The sequence below is a fragment of the Macaca fascicularis genome, chromosome 2 (genome assembly GCF_037993035.2).
Source record: "Macaca fascicularis isolate 582-1 chromosome 2, T2T-MFA8v1.1".
In the NCBI taxonomy this organism is placed as follows: Eukaryota; Metazoa; Chordata; class Mammalia; order Primates; family Cercopithecidae; genus Macaca; species Macaca fascicularis.
The window spans coordinates 143,078,845-143,106,468 of record NC_088376.1 but is presented as its reverse complement, the minus strand read 5'-3'; the positions used below and the strand labels follow the sequence as shown (position 1 = coordinate 143,106,468).

The following is a 27,624-nucleotide window of genomic DNA, read 5'->3' as shown; positions in this document are numbered from 1 at the left end:
GGGGGCACTTTGAAGGTGTGGGGTGTTTGTGTGTGTGTTTCACACCAATCTTTTTTTTTTTCCCCTAGAACTTTTCTTTCCTGAGTTACTGGCTGAAGATGCCATAGAGGGAAGCCCGGTGGTACAGAGAAAGGCTGGGATTAGGTCTGAACGACAAAGCAGTGGTTTCAGAGGATTCATTGCAGCCTCTGGATCTGGGGATGGGCCTTATAGGTGACAGCCTGTCTAGGGAAGCAATTGGAAAGTGCCATTCCTCTGATTCTTCTGTAGTTCACGAGCATGACGATTGGGTTTTCATGACATGTGTGAGATGTGCCACCCCCTGAACCTTGTGCCCACATTGGCACATTACCCATCTAACCTAAAAAAAAAAAAAAAAAGTTGCTCCTCTCAGGTGTGAATGCAGTTGAAATCAGAAGGGAAATCAATATAGCAGAGAAATGACAAAACACCTTGGTTTTCCGGAGTAATGGGGTGAGGGGCACGTGCTTTGAAGTCATGGTGAGATTCTTTCATCTCTGAATATCTTACCTAACAGGCTCCCTGGATTCTTTTTCTGCTCTTTGGAATCTCATGGTTTATGTCTGAGATTGCTTCTTTCCAACCATTACTAAAAGCACAGAAACAGACATTCTTGACTGCTCATTTCTAGTAATAATCTTTTAAACGAGAGCCTCTCATGTTCAGAGTCCAGTCTCCTGCATACTACTCACATTTCTGCCTCAAATGTCCCTCTAAAGTCCAAGGTGCAACTCTGAATTCTAGGAATTCTCCGACCCTTTGCTGTATTTCCAAAATGAACATTTGCCAGAATAAATTCTCAGGTCAGTCTCAATAAATAAATATATTCTAAAGCACCCTATGAAAACTGTTACACTATGGGAATCTTTCTTCTAGATCTGGATTTTCTAGAAATGAATCTTTAGTAATGTGAGCAAATTTAGAGTCTCGAGGTGTCTGCCAAATCTTACCTATGTCGAGCATTTTGTGGCTAATCTATTCATTTAATTTTTCTTACAATTCTTTTTTTTTTCTAATTATAGCTGACAAGCTATGACAACGTGCTATGGTCAACATGTCACTTGACCCTCCTTTAATAAATATCGCAGTGCGAACAATGTGTGCATGGTGCTAATATATTTTATTCTTCCTCTGAGAAAAGTGTTATAATGACCTTACTTTTTGGGGGAGAAATGTGGGTTACTGCTTATTCAACATGCTTTTGGGTTTGACTTGCTATCACATGTTTTCTTCTTTTAATCTAGACTTTTATGTATTTTCTGCATTTTCTTCACTGACCATATATTTTTGGCATATATTACTATCATAAAAATCATCTGCATAAAAACATCTTGCCCTCACCAAAATCAAAAAAAATGGAAACTTTAAAAGTGATAGATGAACACACACACATATAATTTTTTGTTTGTTTTGTTTTGAGACAGAGTCTTCCTCTGTCACCAGGCTGGAGTGCTGTGGTGCGATCTCGGCTCACTGCAACCTCCGCCTCCTGGGTTCAAGCGATTCTCCCATCTCAGCCTCCTGAGTAGCTGGGACTACAGGTGTGCGCCACCACACCCAGCTAATTTTTGTATTTTTAGTAGAGACCGGGTTTCATCATGTTGGCCAGGATGGTCTCGATTTCTTGACCTCGTGATCTGCCCTCCTCGGCCTCCCAAAGTGCTGGGATTACAGGCATGAGCCACGGTGCCCAGTCACATAATGTAATTTTTAAGTAAAGATTCAGAGAAAAGAAGTTTTAATAATAGTGAGAGCTGATGTTTGCCTAGGACTTTACCATTTGATAGTTGTTTTTATATATGTTATATTAGAGGTATAATAGTTTAGTATCTGAAGTCAGACAGCTCAAATCTTGGCTCTGCCACTTACCAGATATGGTTTGGGCAAGGTATTGACCTTCTCTAAGCCTCAGTTTTATCTCTGTACCTGTTTCCTAAGGTTATTATGAAGATTTGGTGGGACAATGCATAGAATGTGCTTATAGGGGCTAGATTATGCCAAATGTTCACTTCACATTACTTACTGTCTTTTTCTTTTAAACCACAACACTCTTATGAAAAAGTAGGGCATGTGGGATTATTTTTACTTTACCAAAGAAGAAAATAGTGTTCAGAGAGATTAGGTGAATGACAAGTAATTCTTTCATTTTAAATTGAGTTTCCATTGCAGTCTTAATGGCAAGACTGGAAAAGGGAATCCAGTGAGTTCCCTGGGCCCTTTCCTTAGGGTGGAGCTAACACACAGGGAATGTGAAACACCCGCTGAGCCACTCTTGTGGGGTTAGAACCCCCAAAGATCTGGTACCGTCAGATATTCTATATAGTCACATAGCTAATGGCTTCAAGTTCAACTTGAGCTGAATGTTAATAGGGTAGATTCAAATCATTTTTCACTGTTTTGAGGGGCTTGGAGTGGGGAGGTGATGAAGAACAATTGTAATAACTCCAGTAACTTTCTCATTTCTAAATGCAAATTACTTCTCTGAGAATTTCTGTGTGTAGGTAGCCTGTGAAAGCTACTTTCAAGGCTCAGCTTCCTTGGTTAATGTAGCTTTGCTAAAGGGGCATACAGGCCTTCACACCATACAGTGCTGGCTGGCCCTAGTCTTACTTGGCTGGGAGATATGTTGATCCAGTGGCTTTATAGGAGGCTTATCTTTTAGAGCTACTTGAAAAGTAATGCCTCCCATCAGCCTGTAACAAAGATGCACTCTGCCATTTCTTCCTAGCAATTACATTTTCTGTTCTAAATTAATGTCACCTCACAGCATTCTTTTACCATTCTTTGGCATTTAATCCAATTTTCTTCTTCCTAACAAACAATTTTAAAAACAAACTCATTCCTTTTAAAATGAACTGAAATGTTCAAATGTTTCCTAGGAACGCGTTCAGTCCTCATTCTATTGTTGTTTCTTGCAAAAATATTCCTGGATTGCTCAGCTTTGAGAGAACCTATGAAAATGAAAAATTCCCAATAAACAAAGGGAGATAATTCACTTTATAAAAGAATTCTTTTCTTTGCACCGGCATGTGTAATAAAAAGAAAGACATACAAATTCTTTACTCACTGATAGGTTCTGTTAGCAATACATTTAATTTTCAGACACAAAATGTTAGGAGTCAGTTGACTACCAAAATCTCTGACATCACATGGTTGAGGAGATAATTTAAAATGCAAACATTTGATACATACCAAAGTTTTCAGTGATATAGCTATTTGGCAACCTCCAAGTGGAATCTACAGAGATAGTCTGGAAAGTCAATGTTAAAAGACTCGTAAAATCATGTCTTCAGATTTTGATGAAAACATAGTTTAGCGAACTTAATTCTAGAAGACAGTAAGCTGGAAAAGCAAGGTTTAAAAGCCAGACCACAGACAGAGAAATACTTCACATAGGCACAATAATCTTCAAGAAATAGATAAATGTATTGGATATTTATTTTTATTTGTAATAATTCTAAGAAGTTATCCCATAACTACAAAATGCCACACAAGCATAGCAGCTTTTATCCAATTGCTATATGTCTTGGGCATGTTTTTACAATAATAGAAATGTTAGTTTTGCTGTTCACATACAAACCCCAATGTAGCTAATTAAATTTCAGCCTTAATAGGATTCTACTGGAATTAAAGAAAGATACTGCACACATTACTTCCTGCCCTGACCATTTAAGTGTTGCTGACAGCAGTTAAAAAGGCATCACATCCCTTTGGTATGGCATTGCCAGCTTTAAGGAAAACAATGCCAGGCAAACTGGGCAGAGAAGCTGGAAATCCTTCAGGAATGAGATACAACATGAGTGGGTATGTGCGCATACACATGCAGGTAGAAATATATGTTATTAATATTTACCCAAAACTTGTTACAGAGCACATACAACAAATTTTCTTGAAAATAGGTGGCTGTCAGATTAAATTCATAATGTCTCAACCTTGATGAAAATTCTATGTGTGTCAACTGCAGGCTATAAAATCTACTTTTTAAAAAAAAGGTTTACACAAACAAAAATGATAGATTATCCATATTCTACCCTCCCCAGTTCAAATCCAGATCCCTGGGGAGGGTGAGATGAACTGCACCCCCAAATCAAGACATGTATAAGGAAACTGAATTAATGTTAAGTGTTGCAATTGGCATTTTTTTAAAGCAATCAAAGCTGCTGGAATTAGTTTTTATATCAAGTTTTATCCCTAGCATGAAATTCAGATGCAGAGTTTGGAACCTGGGCAAGGCAGGATTGTATTTTCCAAATATGGCAACAGCCACCTGCCCTTTTAACACTGTGATATGGGCGCTCCTACTTCAAGAAGTCGGGCCGATAATCCATTTTATTAAGTATGGGTGGATAAATGGCAAGGCACAAGGGTTGCTATATGACTTCCAGAGCGCAATACATCTTCTTCTGGGATCACTTTCTTGGGAGTGTGTGTCTTGGGAGCTCTGGCCAACATGTAAAATGACTAGCCAGCCTGAAGCCACCATGCTGAAGATACTGTGTGGAAAAACTCCATAGAGATGATAGAGATAGAGATACCTGAGGAACCCCACTGTTCTAGACTCCAGTTATTGAAATCTTTCACCACCAAAAGAGAGAGACAAGAGAGAGCCAGTCTTCAAATCATTTCACTCCCAGCCTTCAAGCCAGCCCTAGCTGATGCTGAGGGCAGCAGACACCAGCCATCCTCATGAAGCCCTGCTCAAATTGCAAAGTGGTGAGCAAAATAAGTAGTGTTGGCTGGGCACCGTCACTCACCTGTAATCCCGGCACTTTGGGAGGCTGGGATTGCTTGAGCCTAGGAGTTCGAGACCAGCCTGGGCAATATAGCACAAACCTGTCTCTACAAAATAAATAAATAAGTAGTGTCATTCTAAGTCACCAAGTTCTCTGCTGGTCTGCTGTATAGCAGTAGATAAGCAGAACATTAGGATTTGGAAAAAAAAAACTTTGTTACAGCCAAATGCTAAGTATAAGTGAATATACCCATAGAGTCATTTGATCCGCAAATTAATAAACTGTAATTTAAATAACAGCTTTATTGTTGGAGTTGAAGCAGAAAATTATGTTGATAAGAGCTGCTGACATACATGGAAGTAAGTGTTGGCTGACTGGGTCTCCTAACAAGACTTCTGAAACTTAACCATAGTCTTATGTCCTGATTTCTTAACTATGACCATCAAGTTAATAAAAAGGCAGAGGGTGTAGCAGCCTTTCCATTGCCTACTTCTCATGATTCGCTGGGTCAGGAATTGGGGTAGAGCTCCACTGGGTAGTTCAAGATGGCTTCGCCAGGCGTGGTGGTTCATGCCTGCAATCCCAGCACTTTGGGAGGTCAAGGTGGGTGGATCACCTGAGGTCAGGAGTTTGAGACCAGCCTGGCCAACATGGTGAAACCCATCTCTACTAAAAATACAAAAATTAGCTGGGAGTGGTGGTGCATGCCTGTAATCCCAGCTACTCAGGAGGCTGAGGCAGAAGAACATCTTGAACCTGGGAGGCAGAGGTTGCAATGAGCCGAGATTGCACCACTGCACTCCAGCCTGAGTGACAGAGAAAGACTCCATCTCAAAAGCAAACAAAAACAACATAAAAAGAAGACTTGAACTCACTTGACTGCTCCTCTACATGGCCTCTCTGAGTCCGCGTGCTAGTCGCTGGTCTTATCACTCACAAGTCTAGCCCAAGCTTGCTTATTTATTTATTTGAGACGGAGTTTCGTTCTTGTTGCCCAGGCTGAAGTGAAATGGTGCGATCTTGGCTCACCGCAACCTCTGTCTCTCGGGTTCAAGCGATTCTCCTGCCTCAGCCTCCCAAGTACCTGGTATTACAGGCATGCACCACCATGCCCGCTAATTTTGTATTTTTAGTAGAGATGGGGTTCTCCATGTTGGTCAGGCTGGTCTCGAACTCCCGACCTCAGGTGATCTGTCCGCCTCGGCCTCCCAAAGTGTTGGGATTACAGGCGTGAACCACTGTGCTAATCCTCCCCAAGCTGCTTTAAACTTTAAAGCATGGAGGCTGGTCCCCCTAGAGGGAGGAAGCGGAAGCTGCCAGACCTCTATGACCTGAGCTTGGAAGTCTCAGAACCTCACTTTCATTGTATCCTTCCACTGCCAAATGAAATCATAAACCAAGTCAAGGGGAGGGAAAAGAGACTCCACCTCTTGACTTGTGTGACATTATGTGTACACAAGATGGGAAGAAATTGATGGTGGCCATTTTGGAGAGAAAAGGAAAGAGCAATTGCATCTGAGCAGGGAGGGAGTGGTTCTAATTCTGGTTCTGCCAATAACTAGCTTTGCGGTGTTGGCCAAGTCACCTGAAAATGCTTAACCGGTTTGCTCAAAGGACAGGTGAGCAAAATGAGCCATAAGCTCCAAGATTCTGTCTAGTTCTAAAAATTTGCTTCTAATCAAGGCAGAACCTACATTAGCCTAAAAGGTGGGAGAGGAAGGGAAGTCAACAGAAACACAATGTATGAATTATTCACTTGTGCTCTTCTGGGCTGCTGTTTAACCTTTCACTGTGGACTGCTGTGACATCTCCCTCATCAACCATTACACAACCTCAGCTTTTGAGGCCTATTCTTCTATCTTTAGGACTCTGTTCCTGTTACAACTTATTCTACTTCAGCCTCACAAGGTGGGAAATCAAAATACTGTTTTTTTTTTCAGCTAAGGTATTATCTTTTATAGGGAGTAGGAAGCTTTAGGTTACAAAACAAGTTGGGAGAAAGATCCTGGAAACGAGGCTTTGAGAAAATAATGTAGAACATCTCTTATAAATGTTGTGTCAAACAACCTGAATCCAATATTGCAAAATGAGACCTCTGAAGTAAACTGAAACAGATTTTGGTGGGGAGACATTTTAAAAACTCTTCAACCATGGGCTTTATTACTTTGAAATATACAATTCTTTCAGCAAGTATTCTCAAAAACTTCATTGTAGGAGGACCACAAGTTGCCATAGGGGCCCCCTGAGCTAAGTCTTTGATCAGTAATTGATGAGATTCAATTTGTAGTATCTATGCTAGGTGCATGGGGTCTCTATCTTGAGCTCATAATTCAGTAAATTAATCTGGTGTTTTTTAATTTGGGCGACTAAGTTAGACATAGCATTTGAGCCCTTATTGGCTGCATCCACTTGAGGAATTTCAGCAACAACCCCCAGGCTCAGGCCTCTGTATACCTGGTGCTAGCTAGTTACTTGCGTGCTACAGAGACACTAAAAGAACTGGAACTGAGATCTACCCCAATCCTAGATTATCTTTCTGTCATTAAGCTCTCAACCCCTCCCTATGCCCTTCCTACTCTATTGTCAAGAATTCTCAGGCCTTGTTTAACTAAAAAGATTCCCCAAATGAGGACATGGTAATGTTTTTGGTAACCATAAATAATATAGAAATCCTTATGCTCAAGAATGTAGCTTACCATTACTATGAAAACACAGAGGCCAGGCATGGTCACTCATGCCTGTAATCCAAGCACTTTGGGAGGCCAAAGTGGGCAGATCACTTGAGGTCAGGAGTTCGAGACCAGCCTGGCCAACATGACGAACCCTCATCTCTAATAAACATACAAAAATTAGGCAGGCGTGGTGGAGTACTCTTGTAATTCCAGTTACTCGGGAGGCTGAGGTAGGAGAATCGCTTGAGCTTGGGAGGCAGAGGTTGCAGTGAGCCGAGGTCATACCACTGCACTCCAGCCTGGGTGACAGAATGAGACTCTGCTTCTAAATAAATAAATAAATAAATCATAGAACATTGTTAGATCCACCACTCACTCATTTAAAAAAATTCTTTCTCTAAACTCTTGTTCTCTCTCCTAGCCAAGATCATCCCCTCCTTTCCCTAATACCTTGAGACTGCCTCCTCCCCAATTTCCAATGCATCCATTCTGCCAAAATTTCAATTTAGGCAATTCAAATCCAAATACAGGAAGAATATTCTTTCAGATGTTATGAGCAAAGATTTGAGTCAATCTGTGAACGGTCACTGAGTTTTGGGTGAGAGGGCGGCAAGGAGGGAGCAGCACTTGAAGATCTCCAATCAGTAAAGTTTTTGTTATCTGTTCAATTCTCATTGTTCCTTAATCCTCCCATTCTCTTTACCTTCTGATGATAATCTTCAGTAAAACTACCCACCATAAGAGGATGGGAAAAACAGGAGTAGCAGTAATTCCATATTAACGAGAAAGTGAAATTTGGGGGTTGAACAGCAGATCTGGAGCTACTTCCTTATGGTATTTGCACCCAGGAATCAACCTAAAAAAATCCACAGGAACTCATAATCAAGCAAAACTAAATGCCGCCAAATGTGATAAATGTGGGACATATGTTCACTTTAGTCCTGTCCCAGGAATGCCCCATCTTACCACACTCCATCAGGACAGCTTCAAAGTAATGTAATGTTAAGAACAACAATCACAAAAAACTTTGTGTTCTCAAGGAACCCATGGTTGTGCATGCTTGTCGAACACACACAACTCACCTAAGGCAGGGATTTTTTATTTTGAATATGGTGACACGGTCTGGATATAGACTTCTCTTAATAAAACTACCCACCAGAAAGCTGCATAAGAATATCAGTAAGTGTCTGGGTGCGGTGGCTCTCAGAGCCTGTAATCCCAGTGCTTTGAGAGGTCGAGGTGGGAGGGCAGCTTGAAGCCAGGAGTTTGAGGCCTATCTGGGCAACGCAACGAGACCTCCTCTCTATAAAAAGATTTTTAAAAATGAGCCGGGCATGGTGCACGCGCCTGTAGTCCCAGTTACTCAGGAGGCTGATTCAGGAGGATCGTTTGAGACCAGGAGTCCCAGACTGCAGTGAGCTATGATCATGCCACTGCACTCCAGCCTGGGCAGCAGAGCAATACCTTGTCTCTAAAAACAAAAAAACAAAAAAACCCACAAGGCCGGGTGCGGTGGCTCACGCCTGTAATCCCAGCAGTTTGGGAGGCCGAGGCAGGTGTATCACCTGAGGCCAGGAGTTCGAGACCAGCCTGGACAACATGGTGAAACCCTGTCTCTACTAAAAATACCAAAATTAGCTGGGTGTGGTGGCACACATCTGTAATCCCAGCTACTCTGGAGGCTAAGGTGAGAGAATTGCTTGAACCCGGGAGGCGGAAGCTGCAGTGAGCAGAGGTTGTGCCACTGCACTCCAGCCTGGGTGACACAGCGAGCCTCGGTCTCAAAAAAAAAAAAAATGCCCCCACAAACCTGTTAACTGGGTTAAGTTGATGTAAGAAATCTAAATATCAAAGTTCTAAGCATTCCTTAGCTTAGCCTCTAGAGCAGGTCACTGACCAGCAGGGTGGCCTTGGACACCGTCTCTCAAAGCCTGCTACTCAGCAGGACGACTGGGGCCCTGGCCACAGCAGTAGCTTCATAGATGATGCCCATGATTACCACAGCGGGTGCAGCACTAGTTGAGCTTTGGTGGAAGGAACTGCTGAAGTTCCTGACATGATGGGGCAGGGGTCCGAGTCATTTGCATTTAACCATAAAATGGGAAAATCTGGAGCAGTATCTTGTGATTTCCCACTCAAGACGCCAAAGGGGCCGTATTGCGGCCCGTGACACCCACTTCCTTCCTTTTCCGGGGGAAACGCCCCCTCCTCCACCTAAGCCGGCCGCGGCACGCCGCCTTCCCACTAGAGCTTGCGGCCTCGGCGGCCATGACCGCATCCCACCCCCAGCCAAAGCCCCACCACGCGCACGCGCACGCGGCGAAGCCAGAGACCCGGGCTGGGCCGGCAAGCGCCCGCGCCTGCCGAGGGTCCCCTGCTCCCTCCAGGGGGCAGGGCACGAGGGGGGCGGGGCGATCGCGAGGCCCCGCCTTGCCCTTGGCAGCGCTGGGCCATGCGGAGGCCCACGTGAGTAGACTGCCCGCTGGCCCACGGGCCGGGGCGCCAGGCGCCCGGTGGAGGGCGGAGGTGGCAAAAGGGTGAACGCGCAGGAGGGAGTGCCTGGGAACAGGCAGCATACGCTTGGCGCGGTGCCTCGCAGCTGTCTGCGGGTGGGGCCGCCGCTTTCCCTTGCAGACGAAAGCTGCTGACGGGAAAACCACGCGGGAGGGGGAGCTTCTAGGCCTTGGCCCTTTCCCCTCAAAGGCCGCGGGAACCTAGGGCTGGGGAATCCTGGCGGAGGCTCTGGGCATTATTACAGATGGTCGTTGAGGGTCGCAAAGACCAAGCCTCGAGGCCCTCCTCGCCCCGCTACTAGCTGTGACCTTTGGAAAGTCACTTGGCTTGCGTCTCAGTTTCCCCTTTTCTTGAGGGCTTGCGGCCTGAGAGTGGCGAAGAAGAAAAGAGTTAATGTCGCAGTCACTACCTGCCTAGTGGGTATTTAGATGCCCAGTCATGCCTTTGCTCTGGGAGCACTGCCGTGGATTTGTACCCTGGCTTGGGGGCCCCAGGGCAATCTCGGCCGCATTGCCTATGCGAGCTTGGCCCCAGTTTCCTTATCGGGGCACAGAATTTCCTTCAAAGGTAATGAAAAGAGGTGAAATCTGTCACCTTTAGTGCCTGGCACATAGTGGGCTCGTAAACCCAGTTACAGGCTTCAGGCCGCGCACAAGGCATGTAACTAAAGCTGATCCTTTCATAGGAGGGGAACGCAGACATCGTGCCAGCCGGTTGTGCATGCCCGCCGAACAGAGGTCGAGTTCCACTCTGTCGGCTGGCCAGGGAGAAGGAATGCAATTATTCATTTATTAAGTACACTCCCATTGATCCCTGCCTTAGAAAAAGCTGCTCAGTCTTACTTTCCAAATCTTTCTAGTTTATTGTTTTAGAAAAGCTAAAGGAAGCATTTCATTGATTTTTCCCCCTATATTTATGCTTACAATTAGTCCTTTCCTAATGATCAAGAAGGAAACGTGATTGATCTGTATTTGTGGAGGTTATTAGTGTATTGGAATAACATGGGATAAAACAGTAATAGGAGAGCTGGCAAAACCAGATACTCTTCAACTGTTAACTGTGTTGAAAGCTTGAAAAGTATTCATGTTCTATGCTGTGTTACACTCTGGGTTTTGGTCTCAAAAATACCCCTACCTCCATTGTCTCTAGGTGGTCCTTAAAAGCTGTTATTTTTTGTAGACGTTTGTTTTGATCTTAATTTCACCTTTTCCTACCAGTAACCACTGTCAGATCCTGTTGCTACAGGAGTTCAGAGAAAATCTATTTGTAATATTATTTAGAGGATAACCACACCCTGACTTCTACAGTGTTGAGTAAATCAAACTACTGTTCTTTCTGGGAAAAACCTGCAGCTGAAACTGGGATTAGGGATAAAGAAACCCAGCTGGAGTTTGCCCCTAAGTGCCAGTGATGGTTTCTGTTTATGGTCTGTTTATCGCACAACATGTTTTACCAGGATGTGACTAGCTTTTTGTGAGCCTTTCATGACCGCATGCAGTGTGCGATGCCATACATCTAAAATATGTACAAATATCTGATTGATCCTGACCCCCTTGATTAACTGTCGGATGTTTGCTAAAGTCAGTGATTTGCCCACACATAGCTCCTTGTTGGGAGAAGCAGCCATTTGATTGATGTTATGTATGAAAATTTAAAAATAAATTACTGAAAGCATATGAGGTCTAGTCAGATGAGATCCACGGGGGGAAAAATACACATATGAGGGAATCCAGGGTTTGACTTTTCCGTTTAACCAGTTTTTCATTTTAATATTTTAAACAGTTGCAGAGTTTAGCTACTAATGGTCCAGATTTTTGAAATTGGCATAAACGAGTTAGTTGTCCTTGGTCTTACTATTTCAGCTCAACATACGTTATTTAACACAGTATAAATAACTACAGCAATCATAATAAACATTTATCGAGATTGTACCATTTATATTTACTATTTAAATTACCATTTTAATGGTATATGTATATAAATATACCATTTATATTCATGATTTTATTTTACAGTTGACCCTTGAACAACATGGATTTGAACTATGTTGGTCCACTTACAGGTGGATTTTTTTCAATAATTTGAAAAAAAATTCAAAAAATAATTTCTAATAATTGAAATAATTTTTTTGATGTGTTAGAAAAATTTTTGGACATTTGTGACAATTTGAAAAAACAAACCAAGTAGCCTAGAAATACTGAAAAAATTAAGAAAAACTTAGGTCTATCATGAATGCAGAACATATATGTAGATACTAGTCTATTTTATCATTTACTACTATAAAATATACACAAATCTATTATAAAAATGTAAAATTTATTAAAACATGTATACAAACATAAACCTCTTGGCACCATTTGTAGTTGATAGAAATATAAACAATAAAGATGCAGTATTAAATTGTAACTGCATAAAACTAACTGTAGTACATACTGTACCGTAATAATTTTGTAGCCACCTCCTGCCGCTATTGCCATGAGCTCAAGTGTTGTGCATATCCACTTAAAATGTCATGTGATGCTAATCATCTCTGCAGGAGCAGTCCGTCTCTCCAGAAAATTGTGTATCACAGTAAAAAGTGATCTTTGAGGTTCTCATGTATTTTTCATTGTGTTTAGTGCAATACCTTGCATAACACCATGGGCCCCATGCAATTCTGGAAGTGCTCCCAAGAAGCAGAGAAAAGTCATGACATTAGAAGAAAAAGTTGAATTGCTTGATATGTGCCATAGATGGAGGTCTGCAGCTGTAGCTGCCCGCCATTTCAGACACAATTCATCTTGTAAACTTATGGGGTTGATATTTACCGATAAATGTATTTTCCTTAATCACATTTTTTTCTCTCGCATACTTTATTGTAAGAATACTGTGTGTAATACATGTAACATACAAACTATATGTTAATCACCTGTTAATGTTCTTGGTAAAGCTTGCAGTCAACAGTAGGCTATTAGTAGTTAAGTTTTGGCAGAGTCAAACGTTAAACTTGGATTTTTGACTGCACAGTGGGCTAGCACCCCTAATCCCTAGATCGTTCAAAGACCAACTGTACTATTTTGGATAATGGGGAATAAAACAATGTTTATTATATGCTCTTCCACCTCTGGAAAATCATAGCATTGTTTTTACCTTTTTTTTTTTTTTTTTTTTTTTTAAGAAAAAAGAATCTTCCTGAAAAGTTATGCCTTTTAATTGTGGTATACATCCTGGCTATTTATAATATTTCATTGAGAAATTTTTGTTTCCTCTAATATTTTTGTTGTTTTTTGTTTGTTTCAAGTGAAATAACTAAATCTGAAAATGCTAATGTGGACTTAAAATAGATCTTTTGTTTAATAAAGGAATCAATAATTTTATTTTGATGCACAGCAACTATTTGAGAATCTTTTAATAAAATTGATATTGGATGATGAGGATTTTAAAACAAGGGTTTTAGACTTAAGAAAAAGAAAGGTAATTTGTATTTATCCTGTCCTTTATTAAAATAAATTTGAAAATGTAGGAAATTAGTAGTAGTGGAAAACACTGATGGATAAAAATAAGCCAATATACTTTGGCCACCATGGATTAGTTAAGGATATATATATGTGTATGTTGAGTATCATTGTTTGATTTACAAAATGCTTTCATTTTATCTTCTATAATCTATTTCTCCTATATCACTTTGGTATAGGTATTGCTTAATCCCTTTAAGAAATGAAGAAAAAACTTCAGAGAGGCTGAAAAGAATTGCCCAAGGTTGTCTGAGTCTAAGTCCTATAATGCCTTACACAATAATAGGAATTTTGACATGGTGGATGATGAATATTTTTGACTGAGACCATGGTCAGTGTGGTGCACTGAGAGTCAATACACCCAAATTACACTATGCCATTGACTGCTTTGTTCTGGTTTGTGCCTGTTTCTAAGTAATAAGGATTACTGAATTTAGCAATAGTGGAAACAGAGTGATGAATGAAATGAACAAGTAAAGCGGCCCCAGCTCTCATGGAGGTTGCAATCTAGATAGAGATACAGAGAGAAAAATAATTTCAGTGTGTTAAGTGCTAAAAGATAAAGAGCACATGACCTAGATTAGGGTGTTATATAAAGCTTCCCAGGAGAAAGGATACCTTAACTAAAACCTGGAGGATAAGTAAAAGTTAGTCAAGTGAACACAGGAGGAGGTGGATGTTCTAAATAAAGGAATAGCAAGTGAAAAGACATGATGCAAAAGACAGCATCTGTTGTTCCAGGACTTGGGAAGCACAGCGTTAATTATTATAGATTTATGTGTGTATGTTGGGGCAGTGGCTTCAGTGAAGGAGGGAGTGGTGAGAGGAGGATAGATAAGAAGGAGCCAGAGGACTTTGTGAGTAGAAGTTTTGGGGAGTAGGGTACAAGAATGCTGGGAGCTTCAAAACTACAAGTAGGAGGAGCAACCATTAAGAGACTTTTACAGAAGTCCAGGTAAGCAATGATGGTTGCTGGAAAAGGCTAGTAACATTGCAGATAAGATGGGGAATGAAAAGGTAAGATATTCAAAAAAATATATAGGAGTAGAATTACTGGGGGTTTAATGATCAGTTGGATGGAGGGAGAAGAGAAGGTGGTTCCTGAATTTCTGACTTGGCAATTGGCAGGATAGTACTACTATACTAAGAGGAGAGACATAAAACGGGTACAAATTTGAAAGGAAGAATGTACAGGGGATGATAAAAAATTGAGTTTTAGACATGTTGAGTAAGAGGTACCTGTGAAACATCAAAGATATTAAGTAGACTTGGCTTAATGGGTCTGACAATGACTTGGGAGATTTTAGTTGCAGACAGATATTTGGGAATCATTGGGTGTGTAATACTTTCTTCTGTCTCATTAGGATTGGGAGAATAGAAATATCAAGTATGTTTTTAAGTTATTTTTGAATAAGGGTATTATGTTTAATTTGCATGACAAATCTATAAGAAACCTCTAGGACAGGGAAACATTGCACATAGAAGTGGCGAGTGGCTTGAAGCATTGCCTAATATATAAAGACATCTGAATTTTTAAAAGGTGGAGTAGGTAGAGGGAAATTTTAACTTATTTTTAAAAATATGACAAGAATTGCCAGATTGGGTTAAAAAATCAAGACCTAACTCTATATGCTACCTGCAAGAAACCCACCTCAAATATAAAGACATAGATATATTAAAAGTAAAAGGACGGAGGAAGATATGCCATGCAAAGCACTAATCAAAAGAAAGATGAAGTGGCTATATTAGACAAAGTAGACTTTAGAATAAAGAATGTTACTAGGAAAAAAGAAGGACATTACATAATGAATAAGGGAGAAATTCATGAAGAATGCACAACAAGCACAGATATTAATGGACCTAACACAAAAAATGGAAAGAACCAAAGGTGAAATAGAAAAACTAACAATTTTAGTTGGAGATGTTGGTGTTCCTGCTTCAGTAATCCATAGAACTAGTAAACAGAAAATCAGTAGGGATATAGAAAACCTGAACAGCCCTATCAACCAATTTGATTCAATTAAGTTTTAGAGAACACACCACCAACAGCAGAATACATATCCTTTCAAATGTATGTGGGAAATTCACCAAGTTAGATGATATTCTGAGGCATAAAACCTTAACAAATGTAAAGAATTGAAGTAATATAAAATATGTTATCTAATCACAATAGAATTAAACTATAAATTGATAATATCTGCATAATTCTCAAGTATTTGCAAATTAGACAACACACTTTTAAATAATTTGTAAGTCAAAGGGAAGGCATAACGAAATTAAAAACTATTTTGAATGGATGGGCAATAAAAATATAACACATCAAAATGTATGAAACTAAGCTAAAGCAGTGCTTAAAAGGTAATATGTAGCATTACATGCTTATATTATAAAACAAAAAAGGCCTCCAATCAATGATGTAAGTCTCCACCTTAAAAAGTTTAGAATAGAAGAGCAAATTAAATCCCAAACAAGTAGAAACTAGGAAATATTAAAGAGCAGAAGCGAAATTTTAAAAAAGATTCTAAAACCAAAAGCTGGTATTTGAAAGACAAAAATTAATAAACCTCTACTCAGACTTATCAGATGGAAAAGGGGAGAAGATATAAGTTTTAATATCAAGAATGAAAAAGGTGCTATCACTGTAGATCCTACAGACATTAAAATTAGAGAATATCATAAACAATTTTATGTCAATAAATTTGATAAATCAAATGGACACATTTCTTGATAGACTATCAAAGCTTACCTAAGAGTTACTAGGCAATGTAAAAACTTTCCCACAGTAAAAATCTGATGGCTTCATTGCAAATCCTACAACATTTAAGGAAGAAGTAATACCATTTTTATACAGAATCTTTCCAGACATAGAAAAAGGGAGGAAAGCTGGGCATGGTGGCTCACACCTGTAATTCCAGCCTTTTGAGAGCCCAAGGCAGGAGAATCACTTGAGCTCTGGAGTTTGAGACCGGCCTGGGCAATATATAGTGAGACTTCATCTCTACTAAAAATAAAAGAAAAAGTAGCTGGGTGTGGTGGTGCATGCTTGTAGTCCCAGCTACTCAGCAGGCTGAGGCAGGAAGATCACTTGAGCCCAGGAGATAGAGGCTGCAGCAAGCTATGATTGTACCACTGCACTCTGCCCTGGGTGGCAGAGTGAGACCCTGTCTTGGAAAAACGAAAGGAAAAGGAGAGAAAACTTTTCAGTTTTATGTGACCCGCATTACCTGATATCAAAACCAGGCAAAGAATTTATAGGAAAACTACAAGCCAGTATCCCTCATGAATATAGACATAAAAATGTTAAACAAAATATTAACAAATAAAATCTAGTATATAAAAAGATTAGAAAATACATCATGACCAAATGAGCCTTACTGCAAGAATGCAAAGTTGGTTCAATATTCATAAATCGATCAATGCAATTTACCATATCAACAGACTAAAGAAGGAAAAAGTCATATGATTATCTCAATAGATACAGAAAAAACATTTTACAAAAATCTGTCATTTGTTCCTGATAAAACTTTCAGAAAACAAGGAATAGAAGGAAATTTCCTCTACCTGATAAAGTGGATTTATGAAAACACCTAACATCATACTTCATAAATATAAAATCCTTTCCCCCTAAGATCAGAACAAAGCAAGAATGTTGGCATTCTTCACTCCTATTCAATATTGTCCAGGAGGTCCTAGATAGTGTAATAAGGCAAGAAAAAGAAGTAGGCATACAGATTGGAAAGGAAAAAACAAAAATGCCTTCATTTGTAGATACCGTGATTGTCTATGAAGAACATCCAAAAAATTTACAAAAAGCTACTGGATCTAGCTGGGCATGGTGGCTCATGCCTGTGATCCCAGCACTTTGGGAGTCTGAGGCAGGCAGATCACGAGGTCAGGAGATGGAGAACATCCTGGCTAACATGGTGAAACCCTGTCTCTAATAAAAATACAAAAAATTAGCTGGGTTTGGTCGCAGGCGCCTGTAGTCCCAGCTACTCGGAAGACTGAGGCAGGAGAATGGCATGAACCCAGGAGGTGGAGCTTGCAGTGAGCTGAGATTGTGCCACTGCACTCCAGCCTGGGAAACAGAGCGAAACTCTGTCTCAAAAAAAAAAAAAAAAAAAAAAAAAAAAAGCTACTGGATCTAGTAGGTGAGTTTAGCAAGCCCACAGGATACAAGGTCGATATATGAAAATGAACCATACTTTTTTATACTAACAGCAAACATTTTGAACTTGAAAACTTTTTAAAGTATATTTACAATAGCATCCAATTTACAAATACCTAGGAATAAATCTAACAGAACATGTATAAGATTTGCATGCCAAAAACTGACATACATTAATGAGAGAAATCAAGACCTAAACTAGTGGTAAGATATATTGAATTTATGGATTAGGATTCTCAATATTGTCAAAATGTCAGTCTTCCTAAATCGATAGATATAATGCAAATACAGTCACAATCTCAGCAGTCATCTTTGTGGAAATTGACAGGCTATTTCTAAAATTTATATAGAGAAGTAAAGAACCTAGAATAGCCAAAACAATTTTGAAAAAGAAAACATTGGATCATCCACACTACCTGATTTCAAGACTAGCTATAAAGTTACAGAAATCAAGACAAAATGATTTTAAAAATTTTATGGTTAAAAAAAGTGAGCTCTACCCTCTTAACAAATTTTTAAGTGTACAGTATTGTTAACTATGAGCACAAAGTTGTACAGCAGATCTCTACAAGTTTTTCATCTTGTGTGACTGAAACTTTATACCCACTGAATAGCAACTCCCGTTTTTCCCCTACCTGCAGCCCTTGGCAACCTCTATTCTACTTTCTGCTTCCATGAGTTTGACTATTTTATGTAATTCATGTAAGAAGAATCATGCAATATTTGTCCTTCTGTGACTAGCTTATTTCACTTAGCATAATGTCCTCAAGGTTCATCCATGTTGTAGCATGTGACAGGACTTTCTTCCTTTTTATGGCTGAATGATATTCCATTATGTACGCACACCACCTTTTCTTTATTCATCCACCAGTGGACATTAAGGTTGTTTCTACCTCTTGGCTGTTGTGAACAGTGCTACAGTTAACATGGGAATGCAGATATCTTGTTTTAATTCTTTTAGATAAATACCCAGAAATGAGATTGCTAGATCATATGGTAGCTCTATTTTTAATTTTTTAGGAACTTCCATGCTATGCTCCATAGCAGCTATATCATTTTACATTTCCACCAACAGTGCACAAGCGCTCTCATTTCTCTGCATCCTCACCAACACTTGTTATTTCCTGGGTTTTGTTGTTATTGTTGGTGTTGCTTTTAAATAATAGCCATCCTAACAGGTGTGAGGTGATATCTCATGTGGTTTTGATTTGTATTTCTATGATGATTAGCAACGTTGAGCATCTTTTCATACACCTGTTGCCTATTTGTATGAATTCTTTGGAAAAATGTATATTCAAGTCTTTTGCCCATTAAATTTTTTTTTAAGTTTTTATTTTTTGAGACAGGGTCTTGTTCTGTCACCCAGCCTGTTGTGCAGTGGCACAGTCACAGCTTACTGCAGCCTTGACCTCCTGGGCTCAAGTGACCCTCCCGTGTCAGCCTCCCAAGTAGCTAGGACTACAGGTGTGTGCTCCTGCGCCTAATTTTTGTATTTTTTTTTGTAGAGACTGAGTTTTGCTGTGTTGCCCAGGCTCGTCTGGAACTCCTGGGCTCAAATAATCTTCCTGCTTTGGCCTCCCAGAGTGCTGGGATTATCAGCATGAACCACTGCACCTGCTTTTGCTCATTTTAAAATTATGTTATTTTCGTTTGGTTGGTTCTTTTGCTGTTGAATTGTAGGAGCTCCTTATATATTTTGAATATTAACCTCTTATCAGATTTTTTGGTTTACAAATATTTTCCCCCATTCTGTAGGTTGCCTTTTCACTGTGTGATTGTTTTCTTTGGTGTACAGAAGCGTTTTGGTTTGATGCAGTACTACTTGTCTATTTTTGCATTTGTTGCCTGTGTTTTTGGCGCCATATTCAAGAAATCATTGCCATGACCAATGCCATGAAGGTTTCCTGTATTCTAGAAGTTTTATAGTTTCAGGTATTACATTTAAGTCTTTAATCCATTTTGAATTTTTTTTTCTTTTCTTTTTTTCTTTATTTTTTTCTTTATTTTTTCTTTTTTTTGAGACAGTGTCTCACTCTGTCATCCAGGCTAGAGTACAGTGGTGCAGTTATAGCCTACGGCAGCCTCAAGCTCCTGTGCTCAATAGTTATTATTATTTTTTTTTGTAGAGATGGAGTCTTGCTATATTGCCCAGGTTGGTGAGTTGATTTTTGTGTGTGGTACAAGAGAGGTGTCCAGTTAATTCTTTTGCATGTGACTATCCAGTTTTCCCAATACCATTTGTTGAAGAGACTACCCTTTCCCCATTGTTTATTCTTGTCACTCTTTTTAAATATCAGTTGACTATATGTTCAGTTGATGAAGGGATAGACATATAGGTCCATAGAACAGCATAGAGTCCAGAAATAGATCCACACCAACATGGTCAATTGATATTTTTGACTAAGGTGCCAAGTAACTCATTGGAGAAAGGATAGTCTTCACACAGAATGGTGCTGGAGGAATTAGGAGTCCATATTTTAAAAAAATAACCTTGACAGATACCTCGTACATCTATAAAAGTTAAGTAAAAATGTATCATAGACCAAAATGTAAAACCTAAAACTATAACACTGCTAGAACTTCCTGGCCCATGATGGTGACCACATGTGGCTATTTACATTTAAACTAATTAAAACAAAATAAAATTTAAAAATTCAACTCCTCAATTGTTGCAGCAACATATCAAGTTCTCAGAAGTCACATCTGGCTAGCTATACCCAGTGTATTGGTTAGCACAGATTATAGAACATTTCTACCATAACAGAAAGTTATATTATACAATGCTGTTCTAGGAAAAAATCTGGAATCTTAGGCAAAGATTTCATAGGAGGAAGTATGAACCATAGAAACAGAATAATTAATAAATTGGGTTTCATCAAAATTAAAACTTTTCGTTCTTCAAAAAGCTCTGCTGACCAGGTGTGGTGGCTCATACGTGTACTCCCAGCACTTTGGGAGGCCAAGGTGGGAGGATTGTTCGAGCCCAAGAGTTTGAGACCAGCCTGGGCAACACAGGGAGACTCATCTCAAAAAAAAAAAAAGACAGCCTTTGCTAAGAAAATGACAAGTCACAGACGAGGGAAAAAAATATTGCAAAACATATATTTAGTACAGAACTGGCAACCAGAATATAAAAAGCACAAGTTTCAAAATTTTAACTTTAATAACATATTCATAGTCTGAGAAGTCCTAAACATTTTAATAACAAAAGAAAGTAAAAAGTGGGCAAAAAATTTGTACAGACACTTCACCAAAGAAATATAGATGGCATATTATTTAATTTTTCTAATCTTTTTTTCTTTTTTCGACTCTATTACGTTAGTAACTTACAACTTTTCTAACCTTATACAGGTATGCATCCATTTTTTAAAAATCAGTAAAGGTTATCTGGTTGAGAAGTTTATGATCTACTTTTATTTTCTTTGTACCTCACTGGATCTTACTTTTAAAGTGCAAATCCTGGCAAATAAAACCTGAGGAAGAAAGTCTCTAATCGGGGGTGCATGTGTGTGTGTGTATGTGTGTGTGTGTCTAAAAAAGCAAACATCTTTTTATAGTTGTTTCTGGTTATCCAAGAATAGCAATAGTGAACGTAAAAGGAAGCAGCAGCTCTTGGGCAATCATTTATAGCTTTATCAGTCTCTACGATCATGTTAATGAACTAACTTGTTTAGCCTGTTTGGACCATGAGAAAATGTGACCTTCCTAATTGTATTCAAATCCGTCAGTTGAAAAGAAATATGCGATTTGTTTTTCTTGTCTTTAACCTGTCTAGATTTTGCCTAAGCAAATGTGGTAGGCAGAATAGCGGCCCCCTTAAAGATGTTCATGTCCTCATCCCCAAACCCTGTGAATATGTTGCCTTACATGGCAAAAAGGAGATTGTGGATGTGATTAAGGATTTTGAGATGGGGAGATTTCCTGGATTATGCAGGTTGGACCAATGGAATCACAAGCATCCTAATAAATGAAAGAGGAAGGCAGAAGAGTCAGAGTCAGAATGATGCAATGTGTGAAAGACTCAACTGGCCATTCCTCTCTTTGAAGATGGGGTCAGGCCACAAGCCAAGGAATGGAGGCAGCCTCTTGAACCTGAAAAAGGCAAGAAAATGGATTATTCCCTAGTACCTTCAGAAGGAACATGGACAAGCAGAACTGTATGTAAAATAATAAATTTGTGTTGTTGTTTTAAGCCTTTAAGTTTTTGGTAATTTGTTACAGCAACCGTGGGAAACTAGTGCAGCATACCTACAGGACTGTTGCATTTGTAAGTTCTAAAACACAGGCAACTGATTATTTTTATTTCAATCAGGAGCACAAATCATTTCAAGTTTCACTGCCAGCATTACCTGGCTCTCTAGTGAGCAGGTTTTTGACTCTTGCCCTCCTGCCTAACTCTGTGAAATACTTAGTTCAAAAAGTGTGCACACTGAATGTGCTAAAAAGGGTAAAGGTACCGTGAGTCAACCCAAACATTAGCAGTCCTGGGTGTGTGGGCTGTGGGCCACCTGCACACACTCGCCATTGTATGTTTGTACCACCATTTGTTTACTCATTTATTAGTTGATGGACATTTGGTGTGTTACCAGTTTGAGGTGGTATTAATAAAGCTGTTTATGAAAATATAGACATATATTTTCATTTCTTTTGGATTAATACTTGGTAGTAGGATTTCTGGATTTTTTAGTAAGTGTGTTTATTTATTTATTTTTTTAACTTCAGTTGTTTTTCAAAGTGATTGTACGGTACTCTACCCATAATTATGAGAGTTTATATTAGTCCATTCTCACATTGCTATAAAGAAATATCTGAGACTGGGTAATTTATAGAAAAAAAGGTTAACTTGGCTCTTGGTTCTGTAGTCTGTACAGGAAGCATGGTTCCATCTGCTCTGCTTCTGGGGAAGCCTCAGGAAACTTACAATCATGGCGGAAGGAAAACAGTGGGGCAGCACTTCACATGGCTGGAGCAGAAGGAAGACAGGGTACGGGAGGTGCTACACACTTATAAACAACCAGATCTCATGGGAACTCACTCACTATACAGTATCAAGGGGGGATGGTGCTAAACCATTCATGAGAACTCCGCCCCCATGATCCAGTCACCTCCCACAAGGCCCCACCTTCAACACTGGGGATTACAGTTCTACTTGAAATTTGGGTGGGGACACAGATCCAAAGTATGTCAGAGTTCCAGTTTAAAATACTATGGAATGGTACAAAAAGAGCTATGAAAGACTTCCACCCATCCCCAAGTCCTTTAGCCTATTATGAAATTTCTAGGATTAGCAGAAATACTAAAATTTGTTAAATCTGGTTGGGAGAATCTAACTCAAGTGATTTACATATGGTTTATGTATAAATGAACTATAATTATTCGTTATCCAAAATGGCCATAATTTCTTTAGGCTACTTAAATATGCTGTCTCTTCAGGTATAATCTGAGAACTGCCATAATACTACCTGGATCGTTGAGGGATTATCTTTTAGCATTGTTACATAAGGGAGTTGGGTGGAGAGAGGAGTATGAAAGTATATGTGAGTCTGAATTTACACATTCATAGAGACCATGCTAAATCACAGCTTTGTTATAAGAATTGAAAGAAGGAGGAAGAGAAAGATTGGGATCCCCTGGTTAGAGGGACCAAAATGGAGAATGTTGTGAAGCAGGGTTACTGGAGCCAGAGGCATTATGATTAATGGTTAGTTTATAGGATTGAATGGTCAGCAGCAAAAAGAGTCGTGACTGCCTGATGTTCAGTTGTCATCAGTGACATGGGTAGAGTACAGTACAACCACTTTGAAAAACAACTGAAGTTAAAAAAAAAAATAAACATACTTACTAAAAAATCCAGAAATCCTGCTACCAAGTATTAATCCAAAAAGAAGGCACCTTCTTTTTGGGCCACTGCCAGATATTCCTTCCTTAATGAAAGACTCCTCTTTGCCCTTGGCTCCAAAACTATCAAGCAGATTAAGTGAGGGTTCAAAAATAATCTTTTTTTTACCTCTCAAAGGCATTGACCCTCTTTGTTTGGGGGGAATTGTGCTAGGTACTAACAATACAGAAATGAACTACTTGCAGCTTTTGCCTTTAAGAACTCTGACTTTTCTTTGCATCTCTTAGAACTCTGATATTTTACATATCTCCCCCAGGCAAGGTGGGGAGGTAGAGGTGCAGACACAGGAACATAGCTGGATGACACCTCCCACTGGGATACTGAAGAATCTACATGAGGTCAGATGATCTGGCATTGAATCCCAAGGTCTAATGTTCTGGTTTGGTCAAATCACTTCAACTTCTTTTTTTTTTTTTTTCTTTTGTTTTCTTTTTTTTTTTTTTCTTTTGTTTTCTTTTTTTTTTTTTCTTTTGTTTTCTTTTTTTTTTTTTGACATGGAATTTCGCTCTTGTTGCCTAGGCTGGAGTGCAATGGCGTGATCTCGGCTTACCGCAACCTCCGCCCCCTGGGTTCAAGCAATTCTCCTGCCTCAGCCTCCCGAGTAGCTGGGATTACAGGCGTGTAATCCTGTAATCCTGGCTGATTTTGTATTTTTAGTAGAGACAGGTTTTCTCCATGTTGGTCAGGCTGGTCTCGAACTCCTAACCTCAGGTGATCCACCCGCCTCGGCCTCCCAGAGTGCTGGGATTATAGGCACAAACCACTGCGCCCGGCCCAAATCACTTCAACTTTCTAAAGAAATTTCTTGTTCTGTAAAATAGGGATGTATCAGGAAAAAAAAAAAAATGCTATTTTAGAAGCCAGTTTGCCCTGCAAGTGGAAGCTAAGGACGACAGAATTATAGCCCTTTTTTGTTTTTAGGCCAAGGTAAAGGCCTAATCTAGAGAGGAACGACTGGGAACTGAGGGCTAAAATTGCTCTGCATAGTAAAGAAACAAGAATTTTTGGTTTTCAGATGAGGCTGGAAGGAAGATTTGTTTTTGCTGTTATTGTTTTGTTTCGCTTTTGTTTGTTTAGGCAAGTGAGAAAGAAAAAGTAGATGCCTGCCTGCCGACAGGCTGACAAGAGAAGTTGCTCCTCCCATAAGTGAGAAGGAAGGGGGAGGGAGCTTTAATGGCTGATTCTCAATTTTAAGTTGTTTCCTATTCCTTATTGTAATCTTCTTCCACTAAAGATCTGTTCTTCACAAAGCCCAGATGATAATGGTGCTTTGGGGACAGGAAGGAGAGAGAGCTGTGTCCACACTAGTGAAATAAAGAGAGGGGAGATGATGAGAAGGAACCGATACTTGGGTTGGAATCAGGATTTAGGATGAAACGTGACAAGGGATCATGAAGAAGGTGTAAGCACCCTCCTTAGAATGGTTACTTACTGAACTTGGGTCTGCTCACACAGAGCAGCAAAGCCAAACACTGACATCGGGATTGCAGGGAGAGAAAGTGAGGCATTTATTGCAGGGCACCAAGCAAGGAGGGTCAGGGAGCTCATGCTTAAGACCTCAACTCCCAGATGGCTTACACAGGTAAGAGTTTTTAAAGGCAGTGTGGCAGAGGTTACAGGCAGTCATAAATCAATACATGAGGCTACATATTGGTTTAACCTAAAAAGGTGGGATATCTCAAAGTGGAGCTGGAGTGGAAGGGTGGAGCCCATAGATCATAGGTGGATTCAGAGATTTTCTAATGTGCAATAGTTTAAGGAGGTGAACCTTTGTCGAAAAATTTGAGGTCAGCAGAAAAGAATGTTAGCTCTGGCCTGTGGGCAATAACTTCCTCCAGGCCCTTCAAGAAGAAAGTTAGAACAAAGAACAGAGGTCAGAGTTCTGTCTTCAGTTCCCCATTACCTGAGGTTTACCTGACAGCTGACAGCATTTTTCCTTTGGTAGTGGTCTGAGCTTTTGAAAAACAACTTCAGGACATATGTTAAGATACTATCTATAGTTTCTTTAGGGGACCAAACATCTCATGACTCTAATTTCCTTGGCGATTGTTTTAAGCTACTATTACTTTATTTTATTTTTGAGACAGTGTCTCACTCTGTTGCCCAGGCTGGAGTGCAGTGGTGTGATCTTGGCTCACTGCAGCCTCGACCTCCCTGGGCTCGGGAGATCCTCCTACTTCAGCCTCCTGACTAGCTGGGACTACAGGTGTGTGCCACCATGCCTGGCTAATTTTTGTATTTTTTGTAGAGATGGCGTTTTGCCATGTTGCCCAGGTTGGTCTTGAACTCCTGGGCTCAAGCAGTCTACCTGTCTCAGCTTCCCAAATCATGAGCCACTGTGCCGAGCCTGCTGTTATATTACTTCATTGGTTAACAAGTTGCTTATTTACTTCTCAGGGCTAGCTAGGTGCCTGGAATTGCCCTTGGAGGAATTCAAGATTTTCCTTTATTTTCATGCTTGGGTTGCGGAGGGGCTCATGGGCCCCCAAGGTGGGGTCTCTGCTCCTTCTCAGGATCCCTCTCAGAAAGAAATTATTAAGGAGGCTCTGGGTCTTCTATAGGTATGTGAGACGTGGTATAGAATTTGTATTTGAACGTTAAATTAAGATAGTACAACTTATGACCATTCAGATGTCAGGGATAATATCTACTTGATAAGGTTGGGAGGTTTAAATAAGAATATAAGTGAAGACACTTCAGAAACTAAGGAAATACATTGTCATTCCTAAGATAAAACATTTTTGCTGTAGAGATTTATTTTATTTATTTAGACATGGAATCTCACTCTGTCACCTAGGCAGGAGTGTAGGGGCACAATCTTGGCTCACTGCAACCTCTGCCTCCTGAGTTCAAGGGATTCTCCTTTCTCAGCCTCCTGAGTAGCTGGGACTAAAGGTGTGCGCCACCACACCTAGCTAATTTTTGTATTTTAGTAGAGACGGAGTTTCGTCATTGTTAGCCAGGCTGGTCTCGAACTCCTGATCTCAGGTGATCCACCCACTTCGGCCTCCCAAAGAGTTGGGATTACAGGCATGAGCCATTGTGCCTGGCCCAAGATTTATTTTTAAAAAAGAAGTCAGATTTGAATCCGGCACTGCTAAAAAATGTAATAGTTATCTGGAAGTCATAAGCTGTATGAGAGGTTTCTTTATGAATTTATTTGGTTCAAACTGAATATTTTGAAAAGAGAAGTCAGATTTGAATCCGGCACTGCTAAAAAATGTAATAGTTATCTGGAAGTCATAAGCTGTATGAGAGGTTTCTTTATGAATTTATTCGGTTCAAACTGATAGTTAAAACATAATTTGGACATAAAGATAAACATTTTTTAAATGACTGGATGTGGCCCAAATATGTCATGTTAAGACATGTAGATTTAGGATCCCACAGTAATAACATCAGACCCATTTAGTGGGAACAGAAAGAAGCTTTTGGTCATGCAATAGTTAGCTGAGATTGTGGATAGGGATGAGAAAAAGGAAATGGTTATGTTGCAAAGGAATGGGAAGTAACGTATGAGGTGTATGCCAAACTTGGTACAGATTATCTTTCTTGATGCCCATTACTGCCCAAAGAAGTATGTGGTAGCATCTCTACTCTTGAGAACGGAGAACTGTACATTAAAATCATTAGTAACTTGCTCAAAGTTATAACATTTCAGTGACAGAAATGGTATTAGAATTCTTATCCACCTCAAGGCCCATGTTCTTTCCATTCCACCATGTTGCCATGTGGACTCTGCCATAGACCTGGTACCTAAGCCTTGTGTGGTTCAGGTCTCCTTGTCCCAGTTTTATACCAAACCTTAGTTGTTTTTCTGCAGAGAACTTTTACAAAAAGCTTCTCATAGGACTTTATGAGATACCATAGGTGGTAAGTATGTGACTTATGCTCGGGAGTAAATAGTTTAAATTCCTGGATTGTCTAAAGTTCCATTTACCTGGGCCTAACCATCTGTGGTGAGGTCATTATAAATGTGCTGGCAAACTCTTTCCATTAGTGGTTCTTGCATACAGTATGCACTTCTTATGTTGTTGGATTCTTTGTGTTGTTGTTCAGAATTTACCTTAGGGGTTTTCTCAAACTCTGCATTCTTACTCTATAGTGGTTTTTGGCTTTCTTT

At 39.8% G+C, this 27,624-nt stretch overlaps 1 long non-coding RNA gene and 1 other non-coding gene across 6 annotated transcripts in view; both read left to right on the top strand.

The window, feature by feature from the left end:
- Window positions 1-27,624, top strand: part of LOC102121980 (uncharacterized) — a 141,516-nt gene that overhangs the window by 8,087 nt on the left and 105,805 nt on the right. For 4 of the 5 annotated variants that reach the window (XR_012431366.1, XR_012431368.1, XR_012431367.1 and 1 more), the window contains exon 1: window positions 9,745-9,892. The exons of the other annotated variant lie outside the window; for it this stretch is intronic. This is a non-coding gene — a long non-coding RNA (uncharacterized lncRNA). Of the gene's footprint in view, window positions 1-9,744; window positions 9,893-27,624 lie in introns of those variants that run through there. 5 annotated transcript variants of the gene reach the window in all.
- On the top strand, window positions 259-362 carry LOC123572105 (small nucleolar RNA U13). The gene has a single exon (XR_006696441.1). It is a non-coding gene; the product is annotated as a small nucleolar RNA U13 (small nucleolar RNA).